Source organism: Helianthus annuus, chromosome 15 (genome assembly GCF_002127325.2).
Source record: "Helianthus annuus cultivar XRQ/B chromosome 15, HanXRQr2.0-SUNRISE, whole genome shotgun sequence".
Taxonomy (NCBI): Eukaryota; Viridiplantae; Streptophyta; class Magnoliopsida; order Asterales; family Asteraceae; genus Helianthus; species Helianthus annuus.
The window spans coordinates 122,297,337-122,322,442 of NC_035447.2; the positions used below are offsets into that span (position 1 = coordinate 122,297,337).

At 37.9% G+C, this 25,106-nt stretch overlaps 1 long non-coding RNA gene and 1 other non-coding gene across 4 annotated transcripts; both read right to left on the reverse strand.

The window, feature by feature from the left end:
- Nucleotides 1–14,392: 14,392 nt before the first annotated feature.
- LOC110941505 lies at nt 14,393–17,017 on the reverse strand. Of its 3 annotated transcripts, XR_004881342.1 has the most exons (6): nt 16,493–17,017; nt 16,172–16,350; nt 15,903–15,971; nt 15,730–15,798; nt 15,600–15,667; nt 14,393–14,660 (listed from the first exon to the last, which is right to left on the reverse strand). It is a non-coding gene; the product is annotated as an uncharacterized LOC110941505 (long non-coding RNA). The 3 variants fall into 3 exon arrangements; XR_002594120.2 differs by lacking the exon at nt 16,493–17,017 and having other exon boundaries at nt 16,172–16,461; XR_002594121.2 differs by lacking the exon at nt 16,493–17,017 and having other exon boundaries at nt 15,600–15,670; nt 16,172–16,461.
- A 5,087-nt stretch (nt 17,018–22,104) lies between these two features.
- Nucleotides 22,105–22,210, reverse strand: LOC118487728. The gene has a single exon (XR_004882671.1). It is a non-coding gene; the product is annotated as a small nucleolar RNA R71 (small nucleolar RNA).
- Between the last annotated feature and the right edge of the window lie 2,896 nt (nt 22,211–25,106).

Below are 25,106 nucleotides of genomic sequence, written 5' to 3' on the forward strand. Positions count from 1 at the left end.
TCTTCGGCTCTTGCCAATTCATGACAGCTTCCACTTTAGCGGGATCCACTTGAATACCATGCTCACTAACCATATGTCCAAGGAATTGGACTTCTCGAAGCCAGAATTCACATTTCAAAAACTTGGCGTAAAGCTTCTCTTGTTGAAGTAGTGAAAGAATACATCGAAGATGATTCTCATGATCAGCTTGATTCTTTGAATAAATCAGAATGTCGTCTATGAAGACGATAACAAATTTATCCAAGTATGGTTTGCAGACACGGTTCATGAGATCCATGAATGCTGCTGGTGCATTAGTGAGCCCGAAAGGCATCACTAGGAACTCGTAGTGACCATAACGAGTCCTAAATGCAGTCTTATGCACATCTTCATCTCTAACCTTCAGCTGGTGATAACCTGACCTCAGATCGATCTTAGAGAAGTAGCTTGCCCCTTGAAGTTGATCGAACAGATCGTCGATCCAGGGTAATGGATATCTATTCTTGATAGTGACTTTGTTCAGCTCACGGTAATCGATGCACAGACGCATCGATCCATCCTTCTTCTTGACAAGTAAGATTGGTGCTCCCCAAGGAGACGAACTAGGTCTAATAAAACCTTTGGCTAGCAATTCATCCAGTTGTGTTCTTAATTCCTTCATCTCTGTTGGTGCCAATCTGTAAGGTGCTCTAGCAACAGGTGCTGCCCCAGGGATAATGTCGATTCTGAATTCTACTTGTCTATCTGATGGTAAACCAGGTAGTTCTTCAGGAAAAACTTCAGGATATTCAGAAATAACAGGGATATCTTCAATTTTGTGTTTCGGCTCATCAATAGTTACTTGTGCCATGTAGATGACACAACCCTTCTTTAGACACTGGGAGGCCTTGAGCATGGATACTTGCTTCGGCAGTCCATACCGGGTATCTCCCTGAATGGTAAGTGACTCACCGGACGGAGTCTTAAGCACTATTTGCTTTCTATCGTAGACAATTTGGGCCTGGTTATGAGATAACCAGTCCATGCCTAAAACTATGTCGAAACCGGCTAACTTCAACGGAAGTAGAGACAACAGAAAAGAGTGGTCCTTAATGGATATGAAACATCCCTCTAATATGATCGAGGCAGTTTCTAAGGTGCCATCTGCCAATTCTACTTCATACTTCACACTTAAGGTTTTAACAGGTAAATTCAGCAACTTGCAAAACTTATTATCTACAAATGATTTATCAGCTCCTGAATCAAATAGCACTCTTGCATAAACATCATTTATAAGTAAGGTACCTGTGATCACATTGTCATCTTGCACTGCTTCCTTTGCATCCATCCTGAAGACCCTAGCATTAGTCTTCTTTCCTTCATCCGCTTTCTTTGCATACTTTGGGCAATTTGTCTTAATGTGCCCCTTTTCGTTGCAACTGTAGCATGTCGCGTCTTTCAGTTTCTTTCACTCGAGGGTTTTATGTTCCGTGGATTTGCAAATCCCACAAGGCTTTGTCTGAGATTGGGATTTTATGTCAAGTCTGCACTTCCCAAAGTGATATTTCTGGCAAGTCTTACACTTGGGCTTATCTCCAGATTGGTGCCCATTTTTCCTTGAACCAGATCCCTTCTTGTGGTCATTGTTTCCTCGGTGCTTCTTATTTGATCGACGTGAGTTGTCATCATCATCATGCTTCCTCTTCTCGGCATCCTTGTTCCTCAGCGATCTCTGCCTGACTGCATCCAGCGTGAGGGGTAAGGATATATCAGCTACTGACCTGAATGTAGCTGGCCGAGAGGCTTTCACACTTTCCTTGATCTCCGGAGCTAAGCCCCCTATGAAACGAGCTATTCTTTTGGTTCTGGGGTCACCAGATAAGGAACCAACCTTGACATCATATTAAAGCTCGTAAGGTAAGCTTGGCAATCCAGATTCTTCATCACTAGCGACAGAAAATCCGACTCAATCTTTTCCACCTCATGCTGAGGGCAGTAGTTCTCTCGGATGAGGGCTACAAATTGTTCCCATGACATACCGTACAGTGGAATCTTTCCAGTAGCTTGAATTAACGATCTCCACCAGGCTAAGGCCTCACCCTTAAACGATTGCGACACAAACTTTACCACATCCCTTTCAGCGCACTCGCTGATATCAACCACCGTGTCCATCTCATCTAACCATGTCATGTAGTCTATTGCTCCTTTCTCCCCTGTAAAATCCCGGGGCTTGCATGAAACAAAGTATTTGTAGGAGCAACCCTTATCACGGGGTCCTTGATTTAGCACGACTCTTTGAGACGGAACACTATGATGGTTTGAAGAGTGACGATCGTCATCATCTTTCTTGGGTTCTTCTTACTTGGATGGAGGCTTGCTATGCGCCTCTGAATGAGTCTTGGGCTTAGAATGCGGTGCGGACCGGGTCCTGCTCCGAGTCCCGCTTGACTCACTGTATTACCTATCCAATGCTTTTGTAACAACATTGTCAATTAATGCTTGGAGTTCCGCCCCTGCTATATTAATCCGGGCATCATTCTGATTCTCCAGTGGGTGACTATTTATTTCATCCGAGTCAGCCATTGTATCTTGTACTGTCACAAAAGATAATGACAAAAATTTATTTGGGAGTTTATTATGGAATTGCCCTTATTGGGTAATTCATCAACCATGGTAAACATAGACCATATTTGGTTAATTTGTTACTCACATTCATTTAGGATTTTAGGGTAACTATCCTAATTATAAACAATATTATTAGTGGCACAAAAGCCCAGTCATAGGGACGTTCTAAATTATAAGCCATGATTTCAGAGATTCAAGGCATGAAGGTTTGAACATAGTTCTTTACCTTTTCTTGACAGGGAGTCATAGACTACTACTGTCTCTTGTCTTATATGACAATGAGTATGGCCCGTAGGCACTATACTACTAACATATGATCATCTTAATTGATGATTTAAACCCATGATTTATAGATCATTAATTTAGGGTTAGGAATCCCTTGAAGGATCCTTGTGTAAGAATGACGCGGGTGATTTTTATCAAACCACATCCGCCGAATTGTTAACATGTTTCCAGAGGTTAACAGAGATTTGAATCCTTTAAACAGGTTTTACCATCTTGGCCAAGTCTTATAAAGACATGTAAGCTAGGTTATACCTTTAAGATTCTTTATTAATATTTGAATAGGCAGATCAATTTTAAAGGAATGATTTTTGAATTATTTATTTCATTTATAATGTACATAATGACAAAAATGAATTTCATAAACTTAATATTCCATTAAACATAAAAAGGATTACACGCTGCCCTAAACGGGACTTTTAAATAGACAGATACCTACGCAGAGGTTAAACAGGAAACAAGTCCACGCAGGGACCAATTACTATGATAGGTGTCCTTGCAGGGACTGAAAAGGCAAGTCCACGCAGGGACTGAAAGACAGATAAATGTCCACATATGGACTAAATACACAAACAAATGTCCACGCAGGGACTTGATTGAAATCGGAAATACAATAGTACATATAGAGACTAATGATCTCGCTTCTTTTTTCCTTTTAACAGGTTTGCCAAACCTTTGAGGAATCCACGGTTGTTCTTACATTCTTCTTCAAAATCTCGTTCCACCCTGTTTAAACGGTGGAGGATTTCTTCCTGCTCCGGTGGGGAAAAATGTGGCTGCTGTGATAGGTGCTGAGCCAGAGGTCTAGCAGGTATTGGATACCCATGAGTTGAGTATCCCATTCCCCAAGGTGTTTCATAAGGTACTTCAGGATGAAGGGCGTAGTAGTTTGCCGCCGCTTCTATGTATGGATCAACACCAATATAGTTGTAGTGAGTGTAAGTTGGCTGCTCAAACGGGTTGTACGCTGTGGAACCGGCGTATGTAGGTATCGGGTTATCATAACCAAATGGTGGCGGAGGTGGTGCAACTGGTGCAGAATTCACCTCTGCAGCTGGGTTAGGAGGTCCACCCATTTGTGGGTCTTCATGCAGTGGCGGATAATGACTGCCACTGGAGTGTCGAGGGGTGCTAAAGTGAAAATCCCCTCTTCGTGCGGATATCCGTGCGCCTGATCTCCTACGCCTTGGTGGTTCTGGAGGTGCTTGATGAACTGGTGGCGGTGGAGGCGGTGGCGTGACAGCCACGAAACGCGAATCCTCGGAGGGATCCTGTTGCTGCTGTTGTTGATGAGGCGATGAATGGTGAGAGGGCGTAAAGTACCACTCACACTGGTTGAACCTTGCTTGATAACTGTCTGGACCCTGATAGGGTGTTCCATGGAAGGATGATCCATCAGAGATCTCGATTGGATGGTTGGGGGTGCCTCTTGCAGGTTCGACGGGATGCCAACCTGTCACACCCCGATTTCCACACGTTTCACCGGTGAGCCCGGTGGGGGATTACCGTGACGTAGTTGGTAACATTACAGTCAAACAACACAATATTCAAATGCACAGCGGAAGCGAAAGATAGATATATTTCAACCGAATATATTTTGTAATATCAAGTATCACAAACAGTTGAAAAATCATCCACTGGGGGATCAAAAATAAATAGGAAATATTGTTCAACAATTGACATCCAAGCTTGCGAGACTTATTGAGGATGCTAGGAGAAGGCCAGCCTAGTTCGCATAGTACCTGCACTTAACCTTTTTGGGAAAATACGTCAGTTTACACTGGTAAATACATTCAACCGACACTTTTGAAAAAGGTTTAGTAAAATTGATTTGAATGCACGTGGCACAAACTTTTATAACTTGGGATAATTATTTTGAATATAATACTTGAAAACGAATTACATATTCCTTATGCGTTTAGTAGCCCGTACCGAAGTCCGGGTTAAAGATCAATAGACACACCACATTATTTATGTATTCGTTTATGCACTGACGGGTGTACGCCTATACCACGCGCTCAGGTCGTGGCCATCTCGTAAGATGATGCCAAGGATATCCGGGACATGGTAATTAACCTCCCAAAGGCTTTAAGCAAACAAAACATTTAAAAAAAAAAAACATATCAATAATTTAACCTCTATTCAATTAAAAATTCAATGCTGGACCAAGCGGTATTTTATATACCGTACCCCAAGCCCGTATAGGGAAATAAGTTAAAAGTATTTACCTTTACAAGTATATTTCACAAACAGCAATGGCAAGTAGCTTTTACCGGGTCTCCTATTCTGGAATGAAGGTTTATAATAACCTATTAGAATCCTAACGGGTCTTTAATTAAGCCTAAGCTTAGACCGGTTAGTTTTAACGAAATATACGGTTCGAACGCACGATTAAGTGAAGACCGGAATAGAATGTGATTTAGGCCCGACAAGTTTGAAGACTTGTATAATATGGGTAATCCAACCACATTCTGGAATTTGAGATAAAAACGGTAAGGTTTGACCCGTTTCGGCTAATTTATGTAAACTAGTTACATAAACCGAACCGAACGCGTAAACTGCGTAACGGGTAACCGTAAGAGTCTTATACAGGTTTCCTTAGTCAATATGCTCTAAATATGTTGTCATATCAGTAGGATACCTTCCATTATGCCCATAACGAGTTTAATCCCATAATACGCCCCATAGGGGTATTTTGGTCATTTTAAAGATTATAAAAGAGATTATTTATACTTCTGATGTTTGGGTCTGAAGTAATTAGTAAAACCACTTATTTTATAAGTCGCATCAGAAGGTAATAAGTCTTTATGACAGAAATCGTTTTTAAACCCAAACTATGCGCTTAATACGCGTAAAAAGTCGTTTTAAGCGATTTCCGGGTTATACAGGAAATCTGAGTTTTCTGATCAGGTTATAAAGTTCAAAATACTTTATTTATTATTTAAAATCAGTAGCAACTGGATTTGTGTCAAAATACTATGTAGAACTCATTTTATGTCCGAAAAAGGGTATAATCGGTATTTACCGAACCATGGTCATAACCCTAGGTTATGAGCAGGTTAAAAATAATTAAAAATCTTTAAAAATATAAAAAAATTATATTACATCAGTGTGTAAAGGGTTTGGTGTCGAAATTTGGGTTTAGATAGGCTTTATGCTAATTGCGTCGTTTAATTAATAAAAGTTTCTTAATTGCGCTATTTAGCATAACTCCTATTCTAGACCTCGAATTGACATGAAATATTAGGGACATGTTTATAAATCAGTAACAAAGATTTTTGGTCTCTCACATTTCCAAAATTCTCGTTTTATGAACAAAAGGGCATTATGGTCAACTTTTAAGCATATAACGGAAATGTGTAAACGATTCGGACAAACAACGAACCAGTCATAGAGGGTTATACCATCATGTGACCTGGTCCTAAGGAAGTCCTAAGGCATATCTAAGTCATACTAAATCGGGTTAGAACTGAAGTCAAAGCAAAAGTCAAAGTTTTGCGACTTTCGGTTCCGAACCGGGTCTAAATAGGAAATTGTCGGATCAAACAAGCTTAGACTGGTTATTAAACTTATTATCAAGTTATATGAGTGATAACATAGGTTACACGCCCTCTACATTGTTAATTATGCGTTAATCCGAAAATTAGCATCCTTTTGACTTTTTCTAAGCAACTTTGACCCGACATTTGAAATAGTTAGAGTGGGAATCAGATGGAGCCCTTTTAAGGGTTTAATGCCCACATTATTACCATCATATAACTACCTTTGATTCGACTAATTACTGGACCATTTGTGATTAATCGCTAAGTCAACCGTTAATTACGACGGTTTGACTTCTAAGCTAAAACTAAGCAAAAACTTTACTAAGAAAGGTTAAGCACACTTACTGAAGTCTAGTGATCGACCAGAGATGCTTAGAGAAGACTCTTGAGCTCCAGAGATGATCAAGAATGCAGAATGAAGGTGTGGTTACAATGGTTGCACACAATGGCCTTTTATAGTGATCTTGGATGCATTAGATCATGACAACTAAGTCTACAAAGGATCCCAGATCATCAACAAGTGTCTCTGAGGCCTAGGGGCCGTTTAGGGGTCGCCCATGCTGCACAATAATGGTTTAAAGTCGGTTAAAACACCAAACAGTGTTGCTGTTCGCATTTTCTGCATCTGGGAGGCTGACGCGGCCCGCGTAAAGTCCTTCTAACCTTTACGCGGCCTGCCTGAATCACCCTGGCAGATTCAAATCTTTTAGTATCAGACGCGGCCCGCGTAAACTCATGGTAACTCTTACGCGGCCCGCCTGAGACCTGCTGCAAGATTTTTCAAATCTTTTTCAATTATTGCAGTTGGCTCTTGGTTTTACGGAGGGGTAACTTTGCATTTTGAGCCTTTCTTATTTACGTATAAGGGCCTTGTGACTTTTACCCGTCTTGTTAAGTCCTCTGTTACTTTGTTACTACCTGAAAAGTCTTAACTTTCAACGTTGACGCTTTCAACCCCTCATGTACGAATTCGATCATAACTTTCTCATTTAATAACGAAACTTTATGAAATTTATATCGTGCATTCTAGTGAGCATAATTTACCATTACAAAGCCTCGGGTTTTATAAAGGGTCACTCAGAGGTATAACTTAAACATGTTGACACATTTAACCCTTGTAGTTTGTAATTCCTCACTTTCTTCCACATTTAGTTCTGTATGATCCATGATTCATTCGTTTGAAGGTATGAGCATCATCTAGGGTTACTGTAAAGTATATTTATCCCTTGTTGACATTTTTAACCCTTGAATTCACATACTTTCACGTTTGTTAACTTTAGTCCTTCTATGGTATTCTTTAACACGTTCAAGCTTATGACACGTGTCAATACATTATAGGACGTAAATTTTCGAGGTGTTACACTTCTTCAACCATGAGCGGCTAATCATCTCGGTTTCACCCCGGTGTAGGTAGTTGTTAATTTTAGGGTTTCGAATTGTTCTTGTTTCAACTTAGTGACAATTTGTATTTGATTTTGAAACTCTTGATAATATTGTTACATTTGTTGCGAATTCGTGAATTGTCGAGCGATGTTAAAAGTTATGACTTTGCGAAATGGTGATATGTAATTGTGCATTGTCGTTGTTAGGATTTACTTGTGTTGATTACAAAGTGTCTTTTTGTCCGTTCTTCGGGACGTTGATAGCTAGTAGCACCTAAGTCACGGTACACTAAATCCGTTAATCAAATGCATTTGAGTTGAATCTAAAACTTGTAGAAATCCTACGTTAGCAATTACCGAAACCGGGTGTGATTCCTTTTTCTTATTATTGTTCTAGTAACCAATTTGTTCGTAAGCATTAATCATTAGTTGTTAATTAATTTAATCAATTCAATTAGACTAAACTCGCATCTCTCAATTTGTAACGCCCTGCTTTTTCGTACTTCCCATAAATAGAAAGTCTCGTTTGTATTTATATTTTTAGAAGTCTTGTGTTCTTGTAATCTTTCTTTCGTTGTATCGTTGTAAAATCCGAGACTTTGATCATAATAAAATTCATTATTTCAAACATATTATACTTTGCTTATTCATTCAACCTTGTACGTTTTGATTCATTATTACGTTGTTGTCTTATTCGTGAATCTTGTAAACATATGACGAACTTACAAATACATATCTTATAATCATGACTCATATACTTCGCATACGCTGATACGACATTTTAGACACTTGCAAATATTTATTCATGATTATCACATCTTTTGGTTAATTAAAAAAAATGATTCTTAATCATTTTAGGCCTTGTTCATGCTAGGAACCCATTAAATATCATGTACCACTTTAATAAACAACTCATGTATATATATATATATACATCTTATAACTTATTATTAAAAAAATTATGAAAGATTTAAACAATTCAAATGTTCAGATCGAAACTAAGGTTGAATATAGTTACTGTGTTATATATATATATATATATATATATATATATATATATATATATATATATAATCACACCACAATGTTAAATTAGTTGGTTAATTAATTAAATAACCTATTATATTATATTGTGTGATAATTTAACCTAAGTTGTTGCACAAAACAAAAAATGGGAATTAGATGGCTGTTAGACAACAGCGATCGGACAGCCTCTAGGCTGATCCATTTGATATTTTTTTCAACATTTAAACCACCTAACCATATATGTTTTCATAAGTTAGATGTATGAGCACTAACCTCACATAATATAATACATATCTTATATATATTATATATCACAAAACAGTATAAAAAGGGTGATATTAATGGCTGAATAACAGCCTACGTACGCAGCCCAACTACTTGTATTAAATGCTAACCCAACATAACCCTAATCCTTTCCCCTATAAGTACAACTTAATCTCAGTCTCCCTACCACTTTTACAACACCCTAATCACTCCCAAATCAACCAAAAACGCAGCTGAATTATGAAGTTCGAGCAGATTGTTCAAGCTTCACGAAAATGAGCATAACTTCTTCATTTCTTGTCTGATTTAGTCCATTCTTTTTCCTATGTTCTTGGATTGACCTTGGTTTCGATTCTATGGGTTTTTCACAGTAAATAAGTCCCTGAAACTCCGGCAAATAGGCTCCAAAGTTCACTGTTTTTATTCATCTTTACTAAACATTGTTTATACTTGTGCAAACTTGAGTTTAACTCACTCAAACCCACGTGCTTATGCTTATAACCTCTTCCATGGTTAGTTAAGCTTAAAAACGGGGCTGAGACATACAAAATCAGAGGTTAACCCTCAAATACTTTCTGTTTTATTTAGGGTTTTTGACCCACAAGTGGTGTTCAAGCTTCAAGCTTGATAAAGGTGTGATTGTGGACTAACTTGGGTTGTCCAACATAAAATCCCCACATCCCTTGATGATTTCTCATAGTGTAGATGTTTTGTATTCTTGTATTAATCTAAGTTCATGACCCTCCTTGTATGTTTTTACATCAAGTGTAGTGGTGAACCATAAGAGGTACCTAAATGGAAGCTTGTTCTTCCTACCTCCTACATGAATTCTATGACACAATAGAGGTACCTAAATGAAGATTTATCTTCTACCTCATGTTTGATTATTGGACTAAATAATACATATAATACTTATACATATATTTACTATTCGAACTCTTGATGGTGGACTTGTGTTCATTCGTCAAAGTATTAGAATACATCATCCAAGACATAAGACTTGTTACGATTCTAATGAGTATACTACTCATGAAAACATTAACCCTTGAGGTTTCATAGTGTCAAGAACAACTACTTGGTGTTAAAGGATGATTACTTTCAAATACATATATTCTTGTGTTTTAACTTCCTAAGTCCCTAAACGAACATATTCAACCTTGTAACCTCATCAACTTCGTCACATTGGATAATCGGAAAGCATATGCAAACTTTGTGAGTATACTCGCAACCCCCTTTTTATGTTTACCACTTTTTGGGGTGTAACATGTTTTACTATTAAACTACACTTAAACTTATTCTTTATGCAATGCACAAAACAATCCTTATACATGAATACTATGTTATGATACTTGATGCTGACGTGGACCATACTTATGTGATATGTTTTAGTCATTAGCTCTCACGAGCCTCCCTTCGACATGTATAGCGCTATAGGAGTAACGCACCGCCTTTCTTAAACTTGGGTCATGTTGAATTAATTAAACTTTCTTGCGTAAACAGAGGTTGGCTAGAAATATTGCATGCCACAATAGGTTGATCTCGTATAAACTAAGTTGCCATGTGGATGCGTTTTAAACTTTTATACTTATACTTATGCTTATGCTTAAACTTGTATACTCGCCTTTGCTTTTGCATTGAACTTTATTTTAAACATGTTACAGGTTGAGGATGATGATGCTATGAAATGAAGTAGCGTTGATGCCTAGATACACATATAGACGTTTAGGTTATCGTTGTATCAATTTTGATTATGTTGTATTGTAATTCCTTTGAACTTGACGTTATTTGATTTCTTTGTAATGTTGACAAATGAATTATGAAATGAAATCGGTTTATTAAATATTGTCACAAATAGCGTTATGATGTCTCTAGCAATCTTCACACTTCGTCTCATCCCGATGTTTCCGCCATTGGTTGGGGTGTTACACAATTAAACAAAAACACAAAATACTTTAGCAAGCTTCATAAGTCGTGACAATTGTTTTAATTCATTCGAATCCACACACAAACCACATACTCTTCGTGGTTCGACCCCTTACTACCACTAACACATTGTTAAGGGCAATTTGGGCTTATAAATATTATCTTTGACCGGAGCGCCACACTCCGATCACACATAGATAATTTTTTTGGTGTTATGACATTCCCAGATGAATTAATCCCATAGATGTTATAAAGGTAATTTATTTGGCGTTCGTGGCATTGTTAATAATTCATTACCATTCATTAATATTTCATAAGATTACAATAAGAAGAAATTAAAACAAACTAAAAGTCTTCTGTGTATGGGATTACATCAGAGATGTACCCATCGCTTTGTTCATCACTTTCTTCATATTCATCATCATCATCATCATCATCATCATCATCATCATCATCATCATATTTTGCATTGGCGTATAATGGCATCATCTCGTCTCTTCATTGCTGCAGCATATACTTAAATATCATTACAACCCTGAATCTTGCATTGTTCGAAGGTGCTAAATCACAGAGTTGTTCAAAATGATGTAGTCTCTCTATTTTCAACATTTCGTCCATCGGCAATGAATATTCTACCCGGTATCGATAAGTCACTTTAACCATTCATGCTTGTTCATCCACCACACAACTGCTAACTATTGGTAGAGTAGTATCGTCAATATCATCATCGTCATCATCATCATCATCATCTGCTGCTGGAAATTTTATATTCAATCTTCTTATTACCTTTTGAGTACTTTCACAATCGTCGGCCCTTGGAATCTCAAGGGCCAGAAGATCCCGCTAAACCGCTTCATCCATACTAAGTATGGCCTTGATTTTCTTGACATTCACCCTTCTCCTATCAGAGAACTTTAGGATGAAACGTCTCTCCGACCTCTCAAACCTCCATGCAATAACCTTAGCCATTTTTTTTAAGTTGTATGGCATTTTAGACAATGTGTGGTGTTCTAGATGAAGAGTGGAGTGTTAATTTGTGTTAACATGTTCTACTTTTATAATGACTTTTTTTTGCCCTCATGTAAGATGCAGTCCTATAACGTGACAGGTAATTATGACGTTTTGAAAAGTTAAATAAATTTATTTACCCATGGAGTGGCTTTTAATATAATAAATGTTAGTAATAAAGTTTCCGTCGCTTTAGTTTACTGTTTGTAGTTATTGTTTGTTCAGTTTCATCTGTTAATTATTTGTAATAAAAAAAAGTTAATAATATAATCAAACAGATGAACATAAATAAATTATAAAAACATATTTTTTATAAATTGAATAAAATAATAGTGATCAATTGAATAAAATAAAAAGAAAAGAAATAAAATAAAAAACGTAAGTAAATTACATGTTATTTCCTTTATATATAAACTTCAGATTATGTCATTTGGGCAAAATGGTCTTTTTACGTTAAAGTTAAAGTTAACGGAAAAGTTAACATGAGTTAGCTTAAAGGACAAAAAGCATGCAAAATTTACAAAATAAATAATATTTTGCATGAGTTTTAAAAACAAATAACAAAGAGTGAAATTTAGTATATAAATAAAGGACAATCTGTGTAATTTACTCTTATTAAAAACATATTGTCATATTAATTAAATAAACAACTATTAATAAAGTTAAATGATAATGACAGAATTAATAAACTAATGAGACAAAAACATATACTAACGTCTGGTATTGTAGGCGTTGAAAAAATTGATTCTAATCTGTAACTACATAAAAAGAAATTTACTAGAATAGATATGTATATTCGACTGTTAAAAAAATGAACAAACCCAATAAGAGCCAATCAGAAGATGTCAAACCGATCCGCCAACTTAGATGGTTAGGGTGTCGGCAGTGTCTTCGGTGACCCCATGCGGGGAGTGTGCTCACCGTGCGGGTACATTGCCGCCATCCCCGCGGTGAGGCAAATCGGGGAGCATAATCTGTGTATGTTCACCGCTATAGAAATGCACAAGGATCGAGGGTGAAAGTTGGGCAACATGTACCTTGGGCTTACATACTTGTACACACCATTAATTAAAAAAATAAAAAAAACAAGTCCCCCAAGAGAGGAGTGCCGCCATCAAATTGAGGGTGTGAGGGAAGTTAAGAGGGGGGTTGAGATGGCGCCTGCTGATTGGGTGTGTGTAAGAGAGGGGACTCCCCTAAGAGAGGAGTGCCCCTTACACCCTTAAGGCTAAGCATACACAAATACTTATGGTGAAAAAGGCGTCCATGTAATGGCCATTCAGATTGAACATGTGTAAAATGTAGGTGAAATTAGTCGGCGGCTAGGATTTAGCCCCCTCTTTTAGCTGTTGACAAATTTAGCCCCCACTTTTTTTAGTCATCCGTTGAATCAATACAGGGATATAGGATCGATCACACCAAAACGAATACAAATCACAAGCGTAGGATACATGTTACTTAAGTTGGATTGCAACTGGTCAACCCGATGTTTGATATATGTATTCGATGGGTTAAATAAACATAACATAAACTGATTGTTTGATTGACATAGACCAATAAGTTGATTAGGACACTTATATAGATTAAAACACAACTTGGATTCAACTCTTAGACCACCACTAATTTTTTATTCCTTGTGATACTCAAGCCCTTACACATAAGTGTTTTCAAAAGATTTTGCCTTGCGACTAGAATATCAACCCCCGTGGTAAGTTATCATGGCTTTTAATCGTTCATATTTTTGTGATCTATGATCCAAACCTAAACTAGTTTAATACCCGTCCGGTGGATGGGTATATTAATGGTATAATGACATACATATTTTTATTCTTTGGTACATGTCGAAACGGATTGGGTCGGATTGGGTGACTTGAAAAACATTTTTTGTCCACTTTGAGCAACTAATGTTTTAATATGATTACATAAACCGATCAAAATAATATTGATGCACATTCTGACAATTTGAATAACCCATGTGACCCATTTTATATTAGTTATTTCGTTATTCTATCCAATTAACCCGTTAGGATTCAGTCATTAACAAATCGACACGGTTATAAGTAAGCGGGTCAAAATTGCCATATCCGATATACACAGCACAAAAGTTGAATTAACCAAAAACATAGTTTTGCCCATGCTAACATCTTCCTATAATTATCTCAATAACAATACTTTCTATAGTCATAACAAAATGTATACAATGTCCATGTTAGCATAGATAACCTGTTCTACTTGATTCAAGTAACCGTTCATTTTCACGTAAAATCGGGCCAGCTATGGAGTTTCAGTATCACAAAGCTTTGATTTTGCCCCATATCCATAATACCTCAATAGCCTTTCATCCGGTCTGTGATTCTCTTTCACGTTCACTTCAACCTGTTTTCAGTACCATGTACGATTCAGAATCTTTTTGTATCCTTAGAAACTTAAAAAGCGTGTGCCATTATCATCCAAATCACCAAATATATGCTAGAAGCGATATCTCCAAGAAAACCTTTTTCTGCATGAAATCTTCAATATCGAGCCTTGAAGTCGTGGAAGTTTTTCAAAAATAGGTGGTCTGTCCATCAATGAATCACCTTTAGGTGGGCTTGAACAAACAAACTATCTCCGTTTGAAACAACGACCTTCAATCACAATTCCTGCAAACCTACCACACTTCTGCAAACATTACATTTGTCTCGAAAAGTCGTTGTTCCAAATAGAAACATTATTAAAGTCGCTGAATGAACCAAAGAACTCAAAGGAAAGTCCCTGATGAGTATATAAACATTAAGAAAAGTCGTTTTGTTTAGAAACATTAACAAAGTCGTTTCGAGTGGAGAGCCTATTAAATTCGTTGTTTCAAGGGCACACATTAAAGGAAAGATGTTGTTTGGTTTAGAAACCTTCCACAAGTTTGCTGTTTTGAATGAAAAAAAAAATCCGATCTTCAATGGTTTTTTTCATATGATTGGACAAACCGATCTTCACTCACATGATAGCGAAAACCGTGATCTATTTGTCCTTTTTGTGATATATTAAATATCACATAGTTATCAGTTTTTGTTTCGACAAACACATGTTGTCCATACTCCATACTAGTTTTAATTTTGAAAAGAAATGAATTTATGACATAGGAAATTAAAGCCAGAAGACCCTATATAAAACTAAAATACAAATCAAAGCTAGCAAAAAATTACCTGTAAGGATATAAAGAATTCATATTCAGAGTAATAATTTTATTACTAAAAAATACACTTTTTTCTAATAGAAGAGTTTCATGCCAGCCCAAACCAAAACAGTGACATCGTTTTAACGCGTCACCCAGCCGGACTTGTCATCAGTATGTATACAATGATGTAATCTAGAGGTGACAAATGCGACCTGTATATTTAAAGGCTTTATCAAATATTATTCAAATCGTGTCATATTTGACAATTTACCTTTTTATAACAAAATTTGGACAAGAGGTGTTTTAGGGCAACTCAACCCGATTCCAAATTATGCGTTTTGATCCAAACCCATTTTGACCCGTTACAGCAACCCCCTGGCTGGCCCATTTGCCACCTCTAAACTAATGCAATTAAAAAGATTGCAAGACACAAACCTGAATGCCATATCTGAAACCTGGTGTCCGAAAGAAGTCCATTTATCCCTTCAAGCAAGAATTCTGCACTGCTATACATGACAAGATCAAAAAAATTGTCACAAATATCACAAACATATGAATAATATACCAGGTTCAGAAGGGTTGGGCTGGTTGGCCCCATAGTAGCTCTCATGGTTTGGTGCAATTGAAACGATCCCTATAAAACAGAAAACCATCCCTTACTTATCATGGCCTTCATGTCTTTCTCTTCTTCATAATCACCCACGAATGATTTCAAACTATCAATTGAAATTTAATAACCTCTTTTTTAAGTGAGTGATCCCATCAGTGTATGTATTGATAAGAAGCCTCTTGAAATATATGAAAAACCTGCAAAACATAAAATAAGTTTGCAAGTACATAATAAGATTAAAATATATAAATATGTATTAACCATATCAATATATTTTAGAAATAAAAATAAGATGAGAAATATAAAAGAAACCCTCTACAAATGAAATGGGTCCAGCAGGCATAACAAAATATAGCATTTACATATGAATATATTAAGGAAAAACAAAGATGAGAACCTCGAGAACTCTTGGCGGTTTCAATTCTCCATGGCCTTTCCCTCTAGTGGTTTCTTGGGTTCATCACCATTGCTAGTTGCTACATGGTTCACCCTCGGGTAACTTTTTGAAATAAATGGTACCCGTATCCACCGGTGGAGGTAGGCAATGAAACTATGTAACATAGTAGACAAAGAAATCTGAGACAAAAACTCAAGAACTTAAGATGTCAACTTACCACAAAAGCAAAGATCCCTATGTTAACTCAATACCAATACTGTATGAAACAGTTAGACTCTTGACTAATTACAAATATATTGATCTTACCTAAAGAGTTCTTACCTGTGATATTTCAAAGAAATCATGGTAAGACAATTCCAGTGCTTGGATGGACATAATATTTCTTGGGGTCGGTTGTGTTAACCTTCAACGACATCAAAAAGAACTTGTGAAACTTTTTGCAAAACTAATAAACCAAAAAAACAGTAAAGAAAGTTAATCACTATGAGATGAAAGTTAAAAATTAATAATAAAGCACCATTATACTTATTTATATAGTTATATCACTTTTGTCTCTTGAATCAATCACTTTCAAAGCAAGAGGGTGCATCTCAACTCATAATGTCATCATCATCAGCCTTGGTAAAACTGGTTCCCCTTTGTACCAGTGAAATTTATCACTAACAAAACCAGTGAAAAACTGGAAAGTGTCAACTATCAAAATAATATACTCAAATTTATCACCTTCCATGAAACTAAATCTCTTTTTGGCGTTTTGTCGAACACCTAGCGAGCAAGAGAACATGTTGTTCACCAAGCATCATATATCTTTGTGCTCTATGGAAGTGACTCACTCAAATACAAAATCAACTCAACCAAATAAAAAAATCAACAAACACCATCTGAATTCAACAGTTGACATATATTGTAATATAAGCAACATATAATTTTCAATAAGAACGGAACCTGTAAATAATTCTGTCTCTGCATCTTCAAATCAGAATTAAACCCAGATCTTATACGAACCAGATTTCAAATCGAAACATTATACGGGTGCAATGTGTAGAAATTCGTAGTCTTCCCCTTTGTAGGTCGTCTATAATTTCAAAGAGCTCCAAACAGATCAAACAGGTGGCCATTGCTATTAACGTGGTGATTGTAGGATATATTGATCTCTTGTTGCTCCTGACGATGGATTGTCGGAGTATTGGATAGACAACAACATTATGACGGAAAGGGTTTAGAGCATTACGAGAACAGGAGCAGAACAATAATTTTGAGGAGTTTGAATAAGGTTCTCTTATTTAAAGCAAACATGGGAGTTGGAACACTTAGAACGTGGACCGGAGGAGTTGGAGAAATCAAAACTGCAAATGACAGAACCCATGATCCTTGTAAGAAACGTAATTTATGGAGAACATGGAAGAAAAAGTGGAGGCTAGAAAACTGCCGCTACCGCCATGGGAGCAGTTAAAAAATGGAGTTTAAATGGACAGGATTTCATCTTAGCAAAATCTAAGGGTCAAGAATGATTTAGAAGTTGGTTAGACTTAATGGGTTCCATATATATATATATATAATTTTCACTTTCCTTTTGCTGTTTTGTTACGCCACCAATCAATTCCATCTAACTTTTAAATCATTAATTGTTCTCCATGCAATTAGGAGTATAGAAAATGCATCGATCACAAACCACCTTCACCTATAGATTTTCGGTAAACCACCCTTCGTCAGAGCCCTAACCAAATGACAATATATGACTGGATTTGGTAAAAGAAAATATCACCAAGAGACAAGATTTGTGAGGTGCTCATAGGGAAGAGGCCAGTTTCCAACCTGCAAGACCAGTTCGTTATAGTATCTTAGAGATGTACTTCTTTTGTCAAAGAAAAATATTCTTGCCTTGGGAACAAGTTCAATCCCGATAAAGTAATCTAGTGTGACAATATCTTTAACACCAAAGGCTTAAGGCTTTGCTGAGCAATTGAATAATGCCATTGACTATAATTGTATTGCTACCGGTGATAATGTATAGACAGGTTTTCCCATTATTGTAATTGAAAAAGGAAGGATTAGCTTTGGACCCATGAAACCCTAAAGAAAGGATTGCTACCAATGAAACCAATCCAGTGGAGCTTGTTTGAGGCCATATAGCGACTTGTGTAACAGACATGCATGATTTGGATGTCTAGGACCAACAAATCCTTGTAGTTGTTTGAGGTAAACTGTCTCTATAAGATCATCATGTAAAAATGTAGTGGCCATTGCTTTGTAACATCAAGAGAGAAAACCACTCGGGCGGTAGTGGGTTTTACCACATGACTAAAATTTTTATTGAAGTCAATGCCATGTTGTTGACGCAATCCTTTAGCTATAAGGTAAGCTTTGTAGCAAGTAACTGTGCCATGTTGATATTTATTTATCCTATAAACCCACTTGCAATCATAACGTTAGTTTTAGGAAAATGAGGGACGAGAGTTCAAGTACCATTTTTTAACAAGTGTTATAAATTCCTTAACCATAGCTTGATGCCACTCTGGATGTTGGTTTGCTATGATAAAGGAAGTGGGTTCGACAAGAATTTGTGTAAACACAAAGACATGATTTTGGCAGATGAACTATAAGTGACACGAGGTTCTAGATTTTGGCGAAAGTGATGTTGACGAGAAAGAGGATTAGAAAGAGGAATTGTGAGTTGGAAGGACGAGAGAGAGGAGTGTTTGGTTGTATATGAGAAGGAGGGTGAGAGGGCTGGTTACAAATGTATTCAGGTGGAATTGTAAAATAAAAACAGGATATCTAATTGTTTGAGGAAGGACTTTGAGAACCATATTGAGAAGGAATGAGAAAATAAGTTATTTTTAGGAATCGAACATATCTATTAGTATAGAGACGATATTTTGTAGGATTAAGACATATATAGCCTTGATGTTTGGGACTATAGCCTAGGAAGATACATGATGTGGAACAGAATTCCATTCGGTGAGGATTATATGATTGAAGATGTGGAAAACACTAACAACGAAACACACAAATGATATCGGCAAAATAAATGTTCAAAGGCTGATTTGTTGGAGGAGGTGCAAGTAGGTGCACGATTAATGAGGTATACAATAGTGCCAAAGGTGAAATGCCAAAAACACTTTGGATTGGAGGGTTGTGAAAGAAGACCAACTCGAGTTGCATCAACATGGCGATGATGACGTTCGACAAAAGTATTTTTCTCACTTCTGTGAGGACATGATAATTGATGAATAATTCCAAGTGATGTAAAGAAGCTAGCCAAGGGCTGAAATTCACCACCCTAATGTGTTTGAACTTGTTTTACTTTGGGGTTAAATTGACGTTTAACCATATGAACAAAGTTTGTAAAGGCGTTATAAATAGTGATATAATTCTCCCAGAGAGGCAGTGACGGGTGGTCCATTGGACAACCCTTTATGATGTTAAAACACAAGCTATCCCTCATTTAAGTGAGCAATTATCTTGAATTAGATAACTACTGTTGCTTATGTCTCAGGTGCGGTTTGGCGGCTTAAAGTGGAGAAAAATGCAGCTTTGGAAGGTTTGAAGATGAACGGGTCGTGTGCGGAACAAAAGAAGAAACAAGGCACATGTTTCAGGGGTCCACCGTAATTTACGGTGGCACCGTAATTTATAGTGGCCCTGAAACTCAGATAATTCCCACCGTAACTCAGTCTTTCCACACCGTAGCACTTTGAACATCACCGTAAATTACGGTGATACCGTAACTTACGGTGGAAACTGCGGAAAAAATGTAACTGCCTCAATTAAGTCAGTTTTATGGTGTCTTTTCACATATTCTCATCATTGGACGGTTTGGGAGCTTGCTAGGGGCGATTTTGGTGATCTTGGCTTGGTTGTAAACATTTTCTAAACAAATCGTTTGTGTTTTCGATCCGTATGAACATTGAACTTGTTGCTATGATGATTCACCAAGCTATGTGTGGCTAAACTTATGGTGATCATCCTGAATTGAAGGTTTGTCTATGGCTTTTGTGTTTGAATTCGTATTTCTAGAATAATAGACTTGCAATGTTTGTTTGTTTATTATGGTGTGTGAATGTTTGTTTGTAAATTGTTGGTTGATGTTATAATCATATTCTAAACCGTACGTTCTTGGTGTCGTTGACAATCGAGATATCACGGGAGGGATTAGGGTTGGATATTAATCAATTGGTTATCGGGTAACAACCTCGCATTGTCATAATCCGAGTGCTTAGTTCCCTTTTATCACAACAAACAATTATACACGATTCATGTCTATGTGATTCTTTCTAGTGAATTTAAACACAATTGTCAAAAGCAAACTGGAAATTTAGGATGGTCGCTTGTTCCTAATCTGTTTACAAACTACGATCTTTGATTTGCAATTTAATTAGTTAATTTTAGTTCTTAAAACCAAAACAAACAACTCTTGAATTTTAATTTCTGCATTTTAGGTAATTGTAGTTAAATCACAACGCTATAGCATAACACATTTTCCACATACTCCTTGAGTTCGATACCCACTTACCGCTAGCTATTAGTTGTATTTGGATTAAATTTGATTGTGACCACGACATCACGTCAAATTTTGGCGCCGTTGCCGGGGAGTAGTGCGCAACGTGTGTTAGTTTAATAGTTTTGTTTGTTATTTTCGGGTTTACGCTGGTTGTGTTTAGTGTGCAGGTACTTCAGGTGTATGCATACTAGGGGCTCTCACAGGTCATCACCGCTATCGTTTGATCCGGAAATTGAAAGAACACTAAGGCAAAACAGAGTTTTAGTACGAGAAAACAAGATCATTGGTTCGCCCACTTCACCCATTACACCGAGAAACATCATGGCTGATTCACAAATCCCACCTACAACGGGTCAAACGACCTCATCCTTTATACCTACTTCCACCCAACCATCACCAAACACCACTTTACCTAACACCACTGTCGAATTCACACCAACCAATGTCACTCAACCGATCACTACCCAAGTCGAACCCACCATTACCTATAACCCTTCTACCACAATCCCACCATTATCCCACTTCTTTCCCCCAACTACGGGTCAATCGTCTTCGAACTTCACAATTGCACCAAATTCAACTATTGTGCATGCCATGCCATCTTTTAGACCACAAAACCAATCGGGTTTTCAGTACTCGACTCTTCCATTTGGGCAATCTTCGGGAATTCAAGGAGATGGTTATGACGAGGGATATGAAGATTTTGAGGGTTATGATGAAGATGGTTACGCTTATGGAGGTGATGGGGATCAAGGAGAGTTCGATTATGTGCAAGGTCAATTTCGAGTAATGCCAAGTGTTGGTGGAGTACCGCAACAACAACAACTCATACCACAACACATTCGGCCAAGACCACAAGGGCCACAAATGCAACGCCCTATCCCATTGCAACAAGTTCAGCCGCAATACGTGCAACCGCAATTCCAAAGACCGATTCAACACCCGCCGATGCCACAACAACAATTTCAACCACCGTTCGCACCACAAGGGCATATACCAAGACCAATGGGTCCTATTCGTCCAAGGGGTCGATTGGGTGTACCAAGAAGGCATCTTAGGGAACATGCACGGGGAATTGAAGCGCATTTTCGGCCGATAATTACTCAAAACCCTTCACCGGTGGTTATTCCTCACAACAACCAAGGAAGAACTTTTGAAGTAAGAACAAATTCTTTGCAAAGTTTGCCGAAATACAAAGGGCTAGCAACGGAGGAACCGTATTTCCATTTAGAGGCCTATGACTCAATTTGCAATACTCTTGGGAGTCAAGGTTTTTCGGCCGATGATGTCAAGTTGGTCCTATTTCAGTTTTCTTTGGAGGACAAGGCAAAGAAGTGGTTCTACACTTTGCCTTCAGCATCTATTTATACTTGGGCGGAGATGCAACAAATTTTCTTAGATGAATTTTATACCGCTCAAAAGACTAACGATGCTAGGAAGGGGTTGAGGAGTTTCCAACAACAACATGGTGAAATGTTCCATGAGGCATTTGAACGATTCAATACGATGATAAAGAATTGCCCTCACCATGGGATTGAACTTTGGGAGTTGATGAATGCCTTCCATGAGGGGTTGAGTGCTGAGGATGCCCGTGATTTAATGTCCATTTCCGGTGGGACTTTTGGCACAAATTATGAGAATGACGATTGGGAGTTTTTGGAGAACATGGCAATTACGTCAAAGAGAAAGGCTCAAGCATCAAGGAGAGCCCGACCGGCCATTGCCCGACCTCAAGTGCACGCAATAGATGATGGTAATGTTCAAACTACTAACCAAATTTATGATGTTTGTGCATTGTGTAATGAAATAGGTCATGCGGCTGAAAATTGCTAAGGAATGGTGGAAGGACAATATGAAGAAGTTCATGTGGTTCAAGGTCAAGGAGGGGGTGGTAGAAACTACAACAACATGAACTCTAATACTTATCACCCCGGGTTGAGGAACCACCCAAATTTTCGGTATGGGAACCCTTCAAATCAAGCTAACCCGAACTTTCAAGGTAGCCAAGGTAACTTTGGTTCACGCCAACCTTACAATAACCAAAGTGGATATCAAGGGAGGAATAACCAAGGATACCGAAGGCAATATCGAACGGGTCAAGAACAAGGGGGATCTTCGGGTGGAAACGAGATGATGGAGATGTTAAAAAGCATGCAAACGAAGATGCAAAAACGGAACCAACTTGATGAAGTTCGAATGCAAAAGGATGAGGTTCGTGACAAAAGCATCCAATCACTAACAACCCAAATGGGTCAATTAGCAACCGACGTGGCTGAATTGAAGAAAAGCAAGGGTCAACTTCCTAGCGACACTAAGGTAAATCCTTCGCATGGTACATCACGAGGTAATGTTAATGTTCATCATGTTAGTGTTTTAAGAAGTGGAAAAGAGTTTAAAGCTAATTTGTCACCCGAATTGGTTGAGGGGGTAGTTGAGGACATCACGGGTAATGATAGTGATGATGAAGTTTCACCGGTTAAACCTAAAGAATTAAATGTTAATAAACCAGGTTTGGGTGAAAATAAAGAAAGTGAAAAGAATGAAAAAGTTGAGGGTGAACCGAGTCAAGTCCCATTTCCATCGGCTTTACTTGACCCGGGAAAGAAAAATTTTATTGCATCAAGAGGTCCCCAAAAGGAAGAGTTGTGGGACATGTTTAAACAAGTTAAAATTAACCTTCCACTCCTTGATGCAATAAAACAAGTACCCGCTTATGCGAAATTCTTAAAAGAGTTATGTACACAAAAAAGACAAAATAAAAAGAAAATGCCTAAGCGGGTCGATTTAACCGGGCAAGTGAGTGCAGTTTTGAACGGGGAGCTTCCTCCTAAGCTCCAAGATCCAGGCACGCCATTGATTAACATACAAGTTGGTAATTTTCAAATGGCTAAGGCGTTGCTAGATCTTGGAGCCGGGGTTAGCATTTTACCGGGGGGCTTATATGACCAATATGACTTTGGTCCGTTAGCAAGGGTGGAGACAACAGTTTTGGCCGATTTGTCTCATAAGCTACCTCGAGGGATGGTTCAAAATGTAATTGTTAAAATTGATGAATTTTATTACCCGGTTGACTTTTTAGTCTTGGATTACTCATCGGCGGACCCAAAGCAACAACAAAACGTAATTTTGGGTCGGCCATTTTTTAGCACCGCACATGCAGTAATTGATTGTAGATTTGGTACAGTCGATATGACTTTTGGGAACCGAAAAATGCGTTTGAATGTTTTTACTAACAATTCTAATGCTAATGGTGTTGATGAGTGTTTCATGGCAGATATAGTTGACGGATGCAACCCGCATGAGTATGAGGAGGATGGTTTGGATGTTTGCCTGTGTGATTTTTCTGAACAGGTACATGCTTATGCACTCCGGGTTGAAGAGGAAAAACAAGATGCAATGGCTTTGAAAGAAGGTAGACCACCATGGACTCATCAATTTGAAGGTTTACCGGCGGAGATAAATTCGGGTACTAAACCATCGTTAGAGGAACCGCCAAAGTTGGAACTTAAAGACTTGCCGAGCCACTTGAAGTATGTGTTTTTAGGGGATAATGACACTTTACCAGTCATTATTGCCTCTAATTTGGAGTTGGCACAAGAGCAAGCTTTATTGGAGGTTTTGAAAGACAACAAGGGAGCTATAGGATGGACGATTGCCGATCTTAAAGGGATTAGTCCATCAATCGTCATGCACAAGATCATTACCACCGAAGATGCAAAGCCGACACGAGAAGCTCAAAGGCGATTAAATCCGAACCTACGGGAGGTAGTTAAAAAGGAGGTAATTAAATGGTTGGATGCGGGAATTATCTATCCGATTTTGGATAGTGCTTGGGTGAGTCCCACCCAACTTGTGCCTAAGAAGGCCGGCATTCAAGTAGTCAAAGATGAAAGTGGTGAACAAATTGCCACCCGACCAGTTACCGGGTGGCGTGTATGTATTGACTATCGAAAATTGAATGCCGCCACTTCTAAGGACCATTTCCCGCTACCTTTCATTGACCAAATTATTGAAAAATTATCGTGTCAAAAATATTACTGTTTTTTGGACGGGTATTCGGGTTACAATCAAATAGCAATACACCCGGATGACCAACACAAGACCACCTTCACTTGTCCATATGGCACCTTTGCCTTTCGGCGAATGCCATTTGGCTTGTGCAATGCTCCGTCAACTTTCCAACGATGTATGATGAGTATTTTCTCGGACATGGTTGGAGAGTCGCTGGAAGTATTTATGGATGACTTCTCCATTTTTGGCACTAGTTTTGATGCTTGTCTCAACGAATTACAAAAAGTTTTAAAAAGGTGCGTTGAGAAAAATTTAGTGCTTAGTTGGGAGAAAAGTCATTTCATGGTGCAAGAGGGCATTGTGTTGGGTCATGTAATTTATGAAAGGGGGATGGAGGTGGATAAGGTAAAAATACAGGTA